Raw genomic sequence first — 15,781 nt, 5'->3', positions numbered from 1 at the left:
TTTGTTTGTTTTGAACAGATTTCTGATGCTGCTTTGCTTTGATGCAGCTCTCTGTCCTGCCCACAGCATCTAAGTAGAAGTCTAAAGGCATCACTTCCAAATATCAGCTCTTCATCACCGTATGTACTAATACTCATAATCAATATTGGCTATTAAAAAACCTGACATAATGATGTCATGGTTACGAGAGCTGGGATGCACTAAAGATGCACTTCACCAACACAGGGTCTGTTTTCTGGCCCTCTTATCTCCTGTCATGACTCACGGGGAGCCGGGTCTTTATCAGCGTGTTTGACAGCGAGTTGGGTCTTTGCGCTTTCTTGTCACAAATGAGCTCTTGAGGGGCTGTTAGGATGGAGAATATTACACCTATTAATTATTCCACTCTTCCATCCTTCTGGGAGGCAGTTCTGAGACGGTCCCAGAACAGGCAGCACATTCATCCACCATTCAGAACCTATCACAAGCCGCCATTGACCTTTGGATGCCTTTAGGACGAATGCGAAACACAAAAATGGTTCAGCAGACGGAAACAAAGAAGCTCATCCTGATACTTTAGAAAGAAGGCACTATTTACCAAATTAAACATGTGATTATATGCCAGAAAATTATTTGTTTGTGGTTGACAGTATGAGGATGTGAGCAGGCTGAGTTTTGCCACAGGTCTGGTGTGTGGTTTGGAGCAAAAACAAATAAAGACGGCATTCATTAACGAACCAGGCTGCAGTTTTAATAAACCCACAATGGAGGATCTGACTCACCCGCTCTAAAACTGCGCTGCGATGACTGTCGGCCGATCCTGTCCGTCTGTCTTTAGCTCCGTCAGCTTCATTCTGTACCTGCTCTCCTTCTTTTCTCCTTCCCCGAGCCCAAGGCTACCTCCCGCCTCCTTCCCTCAGCCTCGTGGCTCACTGCGGTGACAACATGCTGTGCTAATTGAAAGCGACCCTGACTCGTCCTTTTTCCAAACCACTCTGGCGGATGCCCCGTTGCTTTTCTCTCCGCCGGCGGCTGACAACTGGCCTTTCGGCGGCGGTGCTCTGCGGCGTGAACCCTGGCCTCGCCGTGTCGGCCTCTCACCTCTCCCCCTCTGCCAACACGAGGCCAGGCCCAAAGCCACGCCGAGAGCGCAAGGAAACTGCAGACTTGCACCTTTCGTGGCCGCGGCGTGGCTCTTGAGCGGAGCGGAAATTGCTCTGCTAAGAACTCTAAACGAAACCAGTCCTCAAGAGGTTAAAAAATGTGCTTTTCCGGCTTCATGCAGGTACAACTGATGCATGATATTATTTACACAATAACGAGAGGTTTGCAATTTGAAATTCAATGAAGATGCAAACCGTCCTCCCTCGAAAACATGCTCCGCAAACTCTGAAGGACAAAAGCACAAACGCTAACCTAATAGATGAGCTACAGCTGCAGCACAGACAACATGATTAGATTCTCCTCATACTTAATTCCTTTATCAAAAAACCAGCGATATTCGGCTAAAACAAAACGCTTGTACCTGCAGTGTTTCAGCAGAGGTGGGCTGCTCTTATCACCCTTACTGAATAGGACTGGGGCCCATAATGTAATAGCCTAACAGCGCGCTCATAAATCACCTGAAGAGGCTGTGTGCCACATGCAGTGACACTCCCAATCTGCCAACCTGTGTCTTTATTAAAGAGCATATTATACTGAAAGGCGCCTTTTCCCCCCCACACACACAGTCGGCCCGTCGTAAACACCTCAGCTCGTATATTTATGCAAAAACAAGGAAACAAATACTTTTCTCTGCAGGCACAAATACATTTCTCTGTGCTATTACATACAGAACGTATGAGTGTGAGACAAACAGAGACCGGCATTGTTTTTGCATCTTGTCACCGTCCCTCTTCACAATTACATCAGTTGTCTGCCTCCCACTGTGACTGACGCATCAATTTGGATATATGAATGCCTCTTCATATCTGATTTGCCTTCGTGAATCTCTCGGCTGTTATTGGCCAAATAGTGTACATAACAAAGTGTGCTGTTTGTGCTCTGCGTTGTTGACGTATGATGTTTGCTTTTTTTTTTTTCCCCCCTCCTCTCAATCCTTCCATTAAGTTTGACAGCTAAATTGGAAAACGTCAAAAGTAAACGTCATGCGAGCTGACAAAGAAACGGCAATAAAGCGAGACGAGGCGTCGGTACGGTCCCTATATGCTGACAGAGAGGAAACGCTCATCCTCTTAGCGTGTTCAGTATTTCTGTGTCAAAAGCGAAGCCAAGCGCTCACGCCGCTTCATAATTTGAACATTAAGGTGCTCTTGAAAGCCTCAACCTTAATTTCCTCTGTGAAGCGTAACCCTTTTAGTTGACATTTCCTTCATGCTCTGTGGATGAAAAACCTGAAAAACATTTCTTCCATGAAGCAGATTTTTAAAAATTCCCTTTCCAGTGTCTGAAGCTCCATCCAGATGAAAACACGAAGCTACTGGTAGCTAAGATCGTCTCTGTTTGCATCCTGAAAATGCTCACGTGGTAGATGTGTGATGAACATGTAGTGACAGTTAATGCACAATCAGAAAGTTCATTAACTAAAACTGGGTCAAATGTGTTTCCACAAGCTGCCAATTTAAGGGTCACATCGCATAAGAACGTGTGTTAAAATGACGTAACCTCAACAATAACCATGAAGCAGCCTTTGAAACTGGAAGATCCAACGGTCGTGCTAAAGTCCGATGCTGTGTTCGTTAAAAGAAAACTCAAAAAAGCAGATTTTGGACAATATGTGGAAAATACTGTTAAGTTTTTGAAGCCCACGCAGCTTAGACTTGGTTGTGATGCTGCCTGCGATGTTCTTACTGTACTGTAAGTGATTTGTTAAATCCTAAAGAACTTTAACGCGTCACTCGTACCGGATTACTACTCGCACAACAGCTTTATTCTATACGTGTAATTTAATAGAAAACATGCGACGGAGCCACTCAGAACGGCTTCAGACGCATTACAGCAAATAGTCGTCTTACATTTGCTCCTTGGTCTTTGAAATTACAGTTATTCGATTTAATTAACGGTTTCATAATCACAGCGTACCACTGCTCGGCTCAGCCTAAAGAACGCCACTCATCAACTTCTGCAAGGTTCTTTTTTTTTTAATGCCCACATATGATGCACACAAGCGATGAACAAGCCTCCTTGAAGGAATCTAGAATGTCAAGCCTCAGCCTGCTCTGAGAGCTGTGCGATTATTTGTGCCAACTAAATGCGCCTAAAATTCTGCAGGCTGCCACAGCGCTTCCAACCAAAATCATGCAAATCATGAACAGGGAAAGGAAAAAAAAAAAAACACTAAATCCCTTTTTCTCCCACTCAGTTCTTGCAAACACAAGACATACCCCCTTGGTAAACACCAACAGCAGAACACATCCTGCAAAGAAAAGGCTCGCTGCTGAGAGACAGAAATGTAAACAGCTCGCAAACTCTCAGAATAGGAGTTGTTACACTCTGGAAATAAAAACGCTAATGATGGGGATTGAACGGAGGCGGCGAGGAGGTTTTTTTCTTCTGCAGACTCCTGTGGCTCTGATCTGACCAGTGGCAGGAGTCCAATCCAATCTCTGAGGACTGTCCTTACTAACAAATCTGCTGATGTCGATCTCACTGGCTGTGAACACAAAGAGCTTAAAAACCTTTTCTGGTCACAGGTTTTTTTTTCCTCGATGCCTCACTTGAAAATGACGTTTTCTAATCGGTGTGATCTGAATTAACACATGTGAACAAAAGGCATTAAAGAAGATTTGCTGCTCGAGTTGGAATATAAGACGATAAACTCGCGACAGTTATTGGAGACAGCTGTCAAGACACAACCGGTGTCGGAAGGGAAGATGCAACAAACTTTATGAGTCGAAAGAAACCAAAGTTGTCAGATTGGTTGGTGCCTGAGCTCAAAAGGATACCCGGCGGCAGCATTTTACGAACGTTATACTCTTCGTTAACCTAATATTTCCTCCTCTGGGCCATGTGGTTTCAAATGCACGAGTCTGGAAGTTGTACTCAGGTCTCTCAGGACAAAGAGTTCTCAATGCAACTCCCCCATTAACCCTCTAAACCCAAAACCCTGCTGGCCTCAAGCAAGGCAGGAAACTGTGAAAGCATAAAGAAAAGTCAGATTTTTAACGTTCCCCTTGAACTGTTTCCATCGATGTAATTTTATTTTACACATCTCATTTTAAAATTAACCAAAAACAAGCCATTTGCATCCACCACATTGGCTAAAAACTAAAATAAACTAAACACTCTGCACTCCTCCGGCGACCGTAAACGACAGTCTTGTGACAGAACTCCGTGAATATTCAACCAACCTGTAGGCTGTGTTTACACCGAGCGGAGAGGAGACGAGTACGGAAACAAATTAGAGAGACTGGCAGCGAAATAAAACACACTTGAGCAATAAAATAAATGCAGCATGGCTCAAGAAGTGGTACACACTGGAGCAAGTTGTCAGGGGAGATGGTGAAATAGCTTTTCTGGTGTCGAGCAGCAAAATGAAAAAATACCTGGTTTGTAGGTGGTAAAAAAATGGAATGTAAATAGTACAATATCTATAACATGTGGACGCACCAATTATTTTCAGTGCCGGTAACCTCTGTGCAGCACAAACACGTGTTCATTCATAAATATTTATGGAACTCTACTTACGGCAAAATGACTTTAGAGGGTTACATAAAACTAGAGCTTTTATTCCAGAGATCTCTTGGTTGGCATCGACATTATTTCTGCAATAAAGTGATGCGGCAGAAACTCACTGTGGGACATTCACTTATCCTTTGCTTTTAGAGACCAACATGGAGGTGTGTGCATGAACAGCGCCTGACATATGATGCAATATTGAAATGCACTTTAACAAAACAGTCTTCTGTTGTTGTGGCTCTGCTTAGATGATACCTGCAGCAGATGATTCCTGAACACGACGGATACGATCACTAACCCAGAAACCACAACCTGAGCAGCAAATAGTTCCCAGTGCAGCACATCCCTCCCGTCTACCTGCCTCGGTCCCACCTGTCCCCGCGCTACACATCCTGTCAAAAACCGGTCAGCGGATGATGTGCGGCGCGAGGGAGGGAGGGATGAGGTAGCCGGGCTCCCGCTGCACACGTTTTGTATCTTGACAATACAGATCAAACACAGTCTCCCAGCAGTCGAGGCTGAGCCGCTGTTTGTTATCTCGTGTGATGTGGAACGTGCGACACGCAGACGCACGGCGAAGGAGAGCGAGGCAGACAGGTAATCCAGGATTACAGCGCCGACGTGTCATTTCCGTGGACGTGTTATTCCTGCTCAGTCGTCTTTTGTGTGGAAACGTGGGGTGCAACCCCATCTGTCTGCTCCAAACTCTCCTCTGGCACCCATCAATGGCGCACCGTGGACCAGCATAGACGACGAGATAATGAGCTCCCGTTGCCTTGTCAACGCTATCCCTTCTTTCTTTTTTTTTTTTTTTCCTCCACCCGACAGCCACACTCTTAAGCTCCCGTTTGCCCGTCTCCCGGTGCGCAGAGCCATTCAGCAAACAAGGTATCTGGATAGTAAATGAAATTCCGTATTGTCTCGAAATCCCCTCCAACAGGTCCCGACACATGGACGATCCAGCAGGCAGCACGCTGAATTTAACTGCTTATGAGGAACGCTAACCACCGCACGGAGAAAACGCTTCAGACTTAATGAAGACAGAGGTCAGAGTTCACGTACGATCAGCTGATAACGACTGGAGTGACAGAGATTGGTTTTTGTGTCTGAGGCAGCAGACGGATGCACTCGGCCTAAGTGGCTCGCTGAAGCCGTTTCATACGAGAAAGGTTTAAATAAAGCGATATTTCATTCTTAAAGAATGTTTTCAATTTGAGTGCTTATTCTCAAAATTGTCTCGAAATGAGCCTTCAGACAGGCTGCTTCGTCTTCTCGGAAATTACAGACACTAGTCATGTTAAATGGCTTTAAAAATGAAGCCATGGATATTTCAGGGAGGGAAATGGCCAAATAGAAATGCTGTGTTTCAATAACTTTTACATTTCTTTTGTACTTTGCCTTCCTTCTCCATTTGATATATCAATCAGTCCCGTCCTGAATCATTCTCCGGTTTCCCTCCCTTTGTCACGCCGTCACTCCCCTTCTTCAGTTCGCAGCGTCTGTGTTCATTTGTGTAACAAATGCGCTGCCATTTTAGCCGGGACTCCATCACCAAAAAGAAGATTTCAGTGTGTGAAACCGGACCACCCTGCCTGGATGAATAACAAACAGATCGAATACATATAAGGCTAATAAATAGAAGACACATTCGTCTTGTAAACATGAAGCAGCGGGTTGGTCGCTCAGTTGTGTGAAATACGAGCTCAGAAGTAACATCTGCACAACAGCTGCCAGCACAAACAACAAGGTCAGCAATGCCTGTGGCCTAACATGCTATCTGTATTGATTAACCACTGCTAGTTAAGGTCTTTTTTTGTTTTCTTTTTTTCTCTCTATGTCAGTGGTGTCCAATCCTGGTCCTCGAGAGCCACAGTCCGGCATGTTTTAGATGTTTCCCTTCTTCCAACGCACCTGATTCAAACGATGAGCTCATCATCAAGCTCTGCAGAAGCCTGATAACAACCCTGATCATTTGAATCAGAGGGAAACATCTAGAACATGCAGGACTGTGGCCCTCCAGGACCAGGACTGGACACCCCTGCTCTACGTGAGACCAACAGGATGAATCAGAGAACTAATGTGGTGACATTAAAGCTCAATCAGAACGTGAACGAGCAAATACAGGAGGTGGAAATTTAGCAGAAGTTCTGGGTTTTAAAATTAAATTGCATTAGTGTAGATGTAGCCTAAATATTTACCCATCTGGACGTGGAACATAATCATCAAAAATCAGACTAAATAAATCTAAATTACAACCAAAAGTTGATATAAATACTAGATTACTAGCAAAAATATAAAAAAATGTGATAATTTGCTTGAGAATTCAGGTAAAATTGAGGTTAAAATATGGGGGGAAAAAGCACAAATCACATATTAATAAGCTGCCCTGTCATAATTAATAACATTTCAGTTAATCAGTGTGTTTCTGTGACGTCCTGTTCATCCTAAAGGTGGTTTCTGAGCCTGTCAGTTGCTGAATTTGTAGTTTTATGCAGATAGAAGACACATTTTTCTGTAAATATACTCGTTTTATATAAAATACACTTAATTACATATAAACAGTGACGGTCCATCCATCTGTTCACCTTCAGCAATCTTCACTTCAAACCAGAGCGTCATCCGGTGTTTAGGATTATGCTTCTCGCTGCTATGCTGTCGTCTTTCCCCTTCACCCCTTCCTCAACAGGTCAAGGCAGACGGTCGCCCTTCCTGTGCCTGCCGAAGGTTTTATTCCCTTTTTTTTCTACTCACCGTCGCCAAAAAGCTCATTCAAAGGAAATGATTGGATTCACCGGGTTTTTCTTTCTAACATAATATCGTGGAAGTCTTCACCCTGACATGACGTGAAATGAAATGCACAAAATGAAACTGAGCTGCATTATTAATCGCCTTTTACTAGACGACGAGCGTCTCTGTTTATCGCCGCTCCTCCTTGTGTTTTTCATACCTCCTCGACAGTCACTTGTGGAAAGGTCTGGCTTTACAAGTCAGAGGTTGTGGCACGAAACCCTCGTCTGAAAATTATTACCCACAGAAATCTCCTATTTTCATAGTTTTCTACCTTGTAATAAAATTAATTGTACAGTCATTTATGGGAGACTGTGACTTCGGGTCACGTTGAAGGTGGAATTGCTCATCGGCTCATACAGAGCTACACACAAAAAAAACATAGAAAATAGAAATAATTACTTACTCCATGCCCTTTCCATGCTTGTGTCAAGTGCCGGTAAAAGCGCAAAAGTGTGTTTTTAGTCCAAAACGAGGCGGTTTTCTTCCTGGTTTTGGTGCTTCTGTCTCTAGCTCATCAACAAACGGGTGGTTGGTTGTGGGGGGGAGGAAGAGTCGGGCCGCATTCCTGACGCTATCTCCACATTTGCATCGTGACACTTCCTGTCGAGCGGCATTCTCTCCCCTACCTGTCCGTCACTTCGCCGCTTAACGCAAGAGTGTTAAATTCCAAAAACAAAACTCGAGCGCAGAGGCTGTGAAGCTTTCAACTAGAACATCAGACACTTCGGTTTTGTTTACAGGATATGAGCGCAGTCTGAAAGGATGCCAGGTTCTTTCTTTATCTATAGGAGGGGAAATTGGCCGGTCTATCTATTCTGCATCCAGACTGCCGCGTCTCCTACAAGCGCTTTAAGAGCAGCGCTGTCTGAACTTACTCTTCAAACAGTCGCTTCCTGTGTAATTCTAGCCAAACCGCTTTATTAATAAAATGTAAATCGCCGGTTGGGTTACCGAGTTAATATTTGTACGGCATTGATTCACTTCGCTCTAATGTCATTTCTGATGACAAGTTACAACATCAGGCGTGATTTCTAAAGACACCCCTGCAAACATCCTGCAGTGTATTCAGTGTTGCTTTACAGTAACTGCAGAGGAAGAGTTCTTGCACGGCGTTTATTCAAGCTAATATTTCTCTCCCCCCCATCTGCCCTCCCTCCCAACTGACTCTTTATTTCTGTTTGAACAAAAAAAAAAGATATTTCCCTTACAAAAGCAGCTGCTAAAACAAAGAGGAAAAAAGAAAAACACAGCACTTGCTGATGTCTACCACACATTTTCCTTCTCCGCGGAGCTCAGTCAAAGGCAGAAAAAGCTAACCTCTCACCTGCTTTTGTAAGAGGAGCTCAAAAAAGCTGCTCTGCATAATCCATGCGGCGAAAACTCAGATTTTAAAATGATTCCAAACTGGCAGACGTCCAAGCGGGAGCGGGAGAGCTGTTCAAACGCGAGAGCAGCGAGCAGAAGAAACATTATCAGACTGCAACAACTTTGGCTTCACAGATGCTCTAATTCGGCGCACTTATTTCAAAAACCTCGCTCCGCTTTGTCCGAATTCCAATCCCAATCATGACATCGGTGTCGACAAACTGTAAACACTCGGCGGTGAATGCATAATGCCGGTCGGAGCCCCTATTTTTAACTCCCACTGAGCGCTTCGCCAACTGCATGAGTCATGACAGTTAAATGAAAAGATGGCTCGACCCCTTCATGTTTCTTTGGAGGGTTTGTTTGTTAATGACTGAGGCTCGGCCCTGTGTCAACACGCTGGCTGGGAGCGGCGAAGGCCAGAAGGGACATGAGGTGATGCTAGCGCCCACCGCCGTGTCGTGGCCTGGCAGAGGCCTGCGCTTTGGAAAGGAGACTCATGGAAATCAGTGGGGCTTGGCTGGGCTTCACTCCTGCCTCGGTTGGGTAATGGCTTTCCAAGTTTGGGGCTGCCATTTGTCAGCTTGACTGATGTCTGCGCCATGAGCATCAATCTCTTTCCATCATCCATCTCTTCATCATCAGAGAAAAAGTACAGTGCTCCGGCGTGTTGGACCACGGCAGCGTGAATGTGCTCCCGGTATCAAACTCGCAAAAATGAAAAAGCACTTGAACCCTCAAACTTGCAGGTAGGGCGGCGCTGGGTACGGCGGGAATAAGGGGAATGCAGGAGGAAACAAAAAAGGAAGAACTTGGCATTTTCATTTTGTACATAACAGAAAAGCATCAGACGCGGCCAAAAACCACAGAAAGCAAGACGGGCTGTTGAGATAGGTTGCTCCGATTCCTGGAACATTTTCAGTAGTCTATGAAAAAACCGGGGGTCTGTCTCGCTTCTCTCACTTCATTAAGTGATTCTTATTGAAGCCCCGCAAACAGGATCCAAACAGGAAACGCTAAGTCTCCGGAGAGGGGAGAGAAAAGTAAGCGATTCTGCCTATGTAAGAGAGTGAAAAGAGCGAGCGAATGAGGTGTGCAAGTGAATATAAAGCAGCGAAAACGTGGGGTGGGAAAAGAATAAAACATAGTTAGGGAGCTACAGTGAGCGGGGAACAGCTGAAAGAGGTTGCGGGGCCCCAGGTGAGCCCTGTGGTGGGTCATTTCACAGCCCTGTAGGCTGACTAACACTGACAGGTCAGCTGGAAGACTCACTGCCAAGAGAAACCCTTAACGGAAAGAACAGGGCACAGGGCTGCGCCTTGACACGCAGCCGCACACATAAAAAAACAACACTACATGCAAACACACACACACACACCTTCCTGCCTCCACCGCAAAATAATTTCCTTTTCAATCTGCCACACAATAACCTAGCCACTGTTTATTGACCTTTACCATGCCGCTTTCCACCAGGCAATCGCTCTGCTCTGGCTCAAGGCGCAGGAATAGAGCTCCTTCTGCTCGACTCGGAGCCGTAAATCTGCCGACCGGCTTTCGTACCCGCTTTCGCAGCTCGGGACGCATCGAGCATGTGCGGTGAGCGCCCAGGGGGAGGAAGTGCCTGCGTGACAGCTACAGTGATTGGATCATCAAATAAGACAACTTGATGTTATAACCGTCATTAGTGCAGCAACAAATCAATTAAAGGGAATTGCAGCACTGAAGGCCCGAGTGTAGCCTGAGAGGCACATGCCTGTACAGTCGGTGTTTACAGCCGAGCATCTGACGGTCGCGGTCTGACTCGGGGTGGAACCCGGCCGCTAGCATCCAAAAATGTTGGTTTTAAATGGTCCGAATTAAAGGAAGGCTCTTAAGTAAATAAAAGTGTACAAGGACAGCGGGTCAGACTGATGACAGAAAAGGCTGCTTCACTGATGTAGTCAAAGTTAAAATAGAAGCTTTAAAATGAGGATGAAAATTCAAAATCTAAAGTTTAAATGTTTAACCATCAACCAGGAAATGGATCGGCAACACATTTTGTAAAGTCTTTTTTGGTAACTAACATTTGTTGATTCCAGCTTCTCAAATGCTTGTAAAGAGTTGCAGAACAAATATCTTTGGCTGGATTTGGAGTGTAGGGCTGGTCCGAATGGCATTTTAGGTTCTCCGGATATTCGGCCCAATTAATGACGAATATCCCGAATAGTTGGGAGGGGTGGCAGGTGAGTATTGGGTCCGACGGGGCAGGAGTGAGCCGGCGTACTGTATCCGCCATCGGTAGCGGGTTCTGGAGATCAAAATTGATATCCCGATTCCAGCACAGGAAACGAATACTCGGCTATTCGGCTATTCGGGTCCAGCCCAATTAGAGTGTCTGGATAAATCCGGCCATCTTGAAATCTGGGAACTCGATCGACACCATCAGCCCCACGCAAAACCATACAAGTCAACACTGTGATCAAACCTAAAAGACAGAACCGAGGATGAAAAACAAACATCTGCAACACAGTTCTTGAAAAAGTTAGCGTCTGATCTTAACAGGTGAAACAAAGGTGAAGTCAAAGTGAATTAATAATTCATCTCAAACCGACTCACGGAGCAATTTTACCACTCGATGATTTTATTCTTTGGAGAGTTTTGCTGTTTGTTTCCAAGAGATTTGGATGCTTTTTTTTCCCGTCTTTCTCTGGCATAAAAAATTAAGAGGCAGTGAGGCGGTCGGGGCGGATCCGTCGAGGTGGCAACCTCCCGCCGTCGAATGAATGCCGGTGACAGTGCGAGTCCTATTTGGCTGACGAGCAGCGGGGAAGCAGGTGGGCAGGCTGCGGCTTATCTGCCAAAACAGCCGGGGTTACACCACACCTCCTGCCGCAACAACTGCCACGACTCAACGACCGCACGCAGGGAGAATGAGAGGGTAGCGACATGAAGGCAGAGACGAGCGAGACAGAGTGGTGGAGATGTGGTGGGCTCCGGGAAAGATATGAGCAGCTCACAAAAAAACAGCAGCAGAATCATTAGATCCTGTCAGCTATAAGAAAGTGTTCTATTTCTGAGAGGATATGACTTGTTTTTTTTTTTAGGAATAAAATGCAAGCGGAGTTATTTTATGCTCCCGAACCATCATTCTTGTTGGGTTGAGAATCAAGATGATACTCGCTCCAAAGTGGGTTTCTGATAATAAGCTGTAAGAAAAATTAACTGTATCCTTAAGTCAACAAAGTATATTAAACTCATTCGCCTTTTGGTTTTTAATAGTGTTTTAACGTCTAAACACAAACCAACAAAATGTGTTCTAAAATTAGATCACAAACTTTCTGATCAAAGAAAAACAACAAGAAAAAATGGACTTTTAGACCAACTTTGAAGCCTTGGCAGCCTTTAAAAGCCAATGTAATGGACTGCTGAGGCTTGAGCACAACAGGAAGTTACCACTGCAATAGCGCAAAAGTCAAAAACTGAGCTTTTAAAAACAAATCAATAATAAACTGGAAAAAAATATATATTTTTGAGCTAGAGCACTGTAGCTGCACATATTTGAAGTGAATCTAGATTTTTCTGCAACCAAATGATATCTTGTATAAAAAAAAAATACTGATCCACTGCAAACAAAGAAGAAAAACATCTCATATCTTTGGCTCTCTCTCTCTCTGCCTGTAACCTGGGAATGACATTTGCCTTGTTCACCTGTATTTGCTGCTCTAATCTCCCCGGAGCTGGCTGAGTCTGCTGCAACCCGCCGTCACTCCACCGGGGGCATTGCACCTTTTCCCCCCTCAAATCATCTCCAGGGCTCCTGAAGTGTCGACTAAGCAGCTGTGGGCCCGCTGTCAGGAAGCTCTGCTGGGCTTTGGTGAGGAGGTGTGAATGTGAGATCCCGGGTGTCGCTTTAATTGAGACCTTGATACTGCTGTCTAAGTAAAAAAAAAAAGAGAAAATTGTAGGGCAGATAAGGCAGCGTTACACCTGTGTGAGGACGGCTGATTACACGGTGGGATCATTCTGAGTGAAGCCCAAAAACAGGGACTTTATCTGCCTAAATGTTATGTTTCTTAGAACACATGGGGAAGAAAAGCATTATCCAAACAGAGAAAAGGGGGTCCAGGTCTGTCTGCTGCACACAAACAGAGACTGCTCTTCTTTCTGCAGTGTAACAACATTACAGCAGTCCTTCTGGTGATTGATGAAAGTGCCATGTCTGCAAGCGCCTCTTTTACATAGCGGAGAGCCTCCCCTGCAGCCCGCAATTCATCATCTGACAGCGGGATCGCTGCATTCATCTTAATGCATTACAGACCCAAACAGGTCCCGGGTCACACACACTGCTGCCACGAATCCCTCCGTCTGCTTCTAAAGGGGGAGGAGGAGAGATGAGATGGCCAGGGAGTTTGTTTTTGTTGGAGGGGGCGATATAAGCAGAACAATACTGTCACTTTAATGTTTGCATCACCTCACTAACACTACCTGCGTCGTGACAGGCCATCAATACGGGCCGTCCCGAGAGACTGGGATGTTTTACCAAAGCTAAAGGATAAATCCACCGAAAGACGTTTCGCCACCGTGACGGACGACCGCTGGCGGCAAACTTTGCACCGCTGAGGCAACTTTCGACCCTGATGATGTCACCGGTTCGTGTAAAGACGTGGAATAAGTAACGTGCCTGAAATTATGAGTAGTAATGGTCTTCTGTCATTTACTTTTACAACCGTGTTCCTCATAGCAGTGACGGAAAGAGCCGTGGTACAACACTTGTCTCACACAGGAAACTGGACGGCACATCAACAGATATAATGATGCACTAATAAGCAAGAGGTTACATCTAGAGCGTGACAGCTCACCTGTCTGACATCCACAGTGTGACGTGCTGCTGGATTCTGATTGATCCCGTCTCCATATCAAGAATAATTCATAACGACAAATAATTAATGTAAATTAGCGCCGTTCCACATACATGCAACTCTCACATGGATCCTGCTGCTGCTGTTTGATGCTGCAGATGTTTTATAAAACTCAGAGGAGAGGTTTCTAGAAGTCTGCCCTCCTGCATGCCTATCTGGCAGCGTGACTACACGGAGTTCAGACGTGCGCCGCGGTGAAAGTGATACGGGAGTGTTTACTAGGTCTGACCCAGTGAGGGTTACCAAGGTGCTCATTCATACATGAGGCCAACATGTTGGGATGGCGTCAGATTAATGGAGAAAGCGCACGTCTGAAATCCAACCTCTTGCAAACCCACAACTTTATGAGAGAGCAATATTGAATCATCGGATTAACCTTTTAATGTTCTAGCCGATGAATGAACGGCGCAGCATCACTTTGACATTTTTCCAGCGTGACATTAGTGACCACAGAACGGAGAGAGAGGGACTGTGGGGACGGAGAACCATGAGCACGCACAGCTTCCCCTCATTTTAAGCTGAAGTTAGACCATGTCAAAATGTTGCTGCTGGATGCAGAGCGGGCCGCTGTGTAATTCTGGTGAGAGCCATGCAAAGTAAGTGGCAGCTGCCGCCGTTGTCACTTCCCAGCCTGAAAGGGCCTTAAGTCACAATTCTCACAGGGTAATTTAAATGCACAATAATGCAAAGCAATCATATGGAGATTGGAGTCAGACACAACCATGCACAACTATAATTATACATAGCCCAAAACATAACAAACATGCCTTTAAGCTGTGTAGGTTTACTCGCCATGACTAAAAGAACCTTGATTGAAATCAATTTATGCTCATTCTCTGTGGCTGTTGCGCCACACGAGCAAATTAAATCCCTGCATAAAAACAAGCTAAGGCACTGAACATCACAAAGTGATGACATCTAACAGTGTAAAAGGATTAGCCTTTCCCTTAAACACATGCATGCTCTCTCTTCATTACAGCCCACTGAGCTGAATCCAGGTGAAACTTTACAATCCTTTCTTGGCTTCAGCTGCTGTATCGAAAGCTCGTGTCATGAGGGACTTTAAAAAGTGGAGGTAACAAGTTGTAAGCCTTAAAAAACACAGTGGAAGCAGAGAAAGTAGTGAGTGCAAGCATGTGTAAGGGCCAAACGTCACAACATCACGGCCTGATAAACAAACGACTGTTCCATACATTTCACGTCACACGTTGTCGATCCTCTGATCACAAACACATCTGTCCAAAGCGCAGCAGTCCACGAAAAATTAAAAACATGACAGAAAGCGTCTTGAGTGAAATTAATTCTGCCACCAAAATCTCACTTTCTTTCTTCAGTTTAGTTTTCACATCACTCACACGAGGTAAAGAGCGTGCAGTGACCCTCACGCTTTAAGACAGATCGCAGGCCCACACACGACTTATAAATACACAACAAAGCAAAAGAAGACGTCAACATGTCCAAGATGTGGTGAATCAAGCAGAAACTCCTCCGATGCACGATATACACCGATGCTAGAAAATCTCTCCCGGAAAGGAAAACGGCCGTGACGGGTGTAATTAAATGAACTGGGGGCTCGTCCACAGGAAGCCGCACAGTGACAGTCACTGCTACCTATGCTGCTGAATTACAAGGGCACTAAAGCAAAGTGTTTGCTTCAGCAAATGTGCAAATACTTGTGTTTTCTTGCTACGCCTGCTCTTCTTGGCAAAAGTAGGGGAGGGGTTGGGGGAGGGGGGTAATTGGCATGCAAGCTTCAGCAGGGCTGTTAGACGAGCCAGGTCCCGAGCCGGGGCACAAAGCACAACGGCTCCGCTGTGCCCACAAAATTAGTTTAAAGCTGTGATTCAGCAACAGGCTGAGACCTGTACAGTGCTACTGGTGCCATCCATCACTGCAAATCCATTTCTCTGGCAGAACAACTGAGCCACACTATCACCCCCCACCTCCCACACAGCACAGCACAGCAGCAGGTAGGGAGAAACTCAAAAGACAGTTGTTGCGATAGTGCAGGTTTTTTTTAATACTCATGCAGATGTTTTTTTGGGGCTGGAGCTGCCAATAGATTTGATAAT

The 15,781-nt window shown here is 45.3% G+C and overlaps 1 protein-coding gene across 2 annotated transcripts in view; it reads right to left on the bottom strand.

The window, feature by feature from the left end:
* Positions 1 to 15,781, bottom strand: part of sema6cb (semaphorin 6Cb) — a 175,078-nt gene that overhangs the window by 109,189 nt on the left and 50,108 nt on the right. The gene's annotated exons all lie outside the window — the stretch shown is intronic.

This window comes from Stegastes partitus, unplaced genomic scaffold, assembly GCF_000690725.1.
Source record: "Stegastes partitus isolate 25-593 unplaced genomic scaffold, Stegastes_partitus-1.0.2 Scaffold434, whole genome shotgun sequence".
Lineage (NCBI taxonomy): Eukaryota > Metazoa > Chordata > Actinopteri > Pomacentridae > Stegastes > Stegastes partitus.
This window is presented reverse-complemented; position numbering and strand designations above follow the sequence as displayed.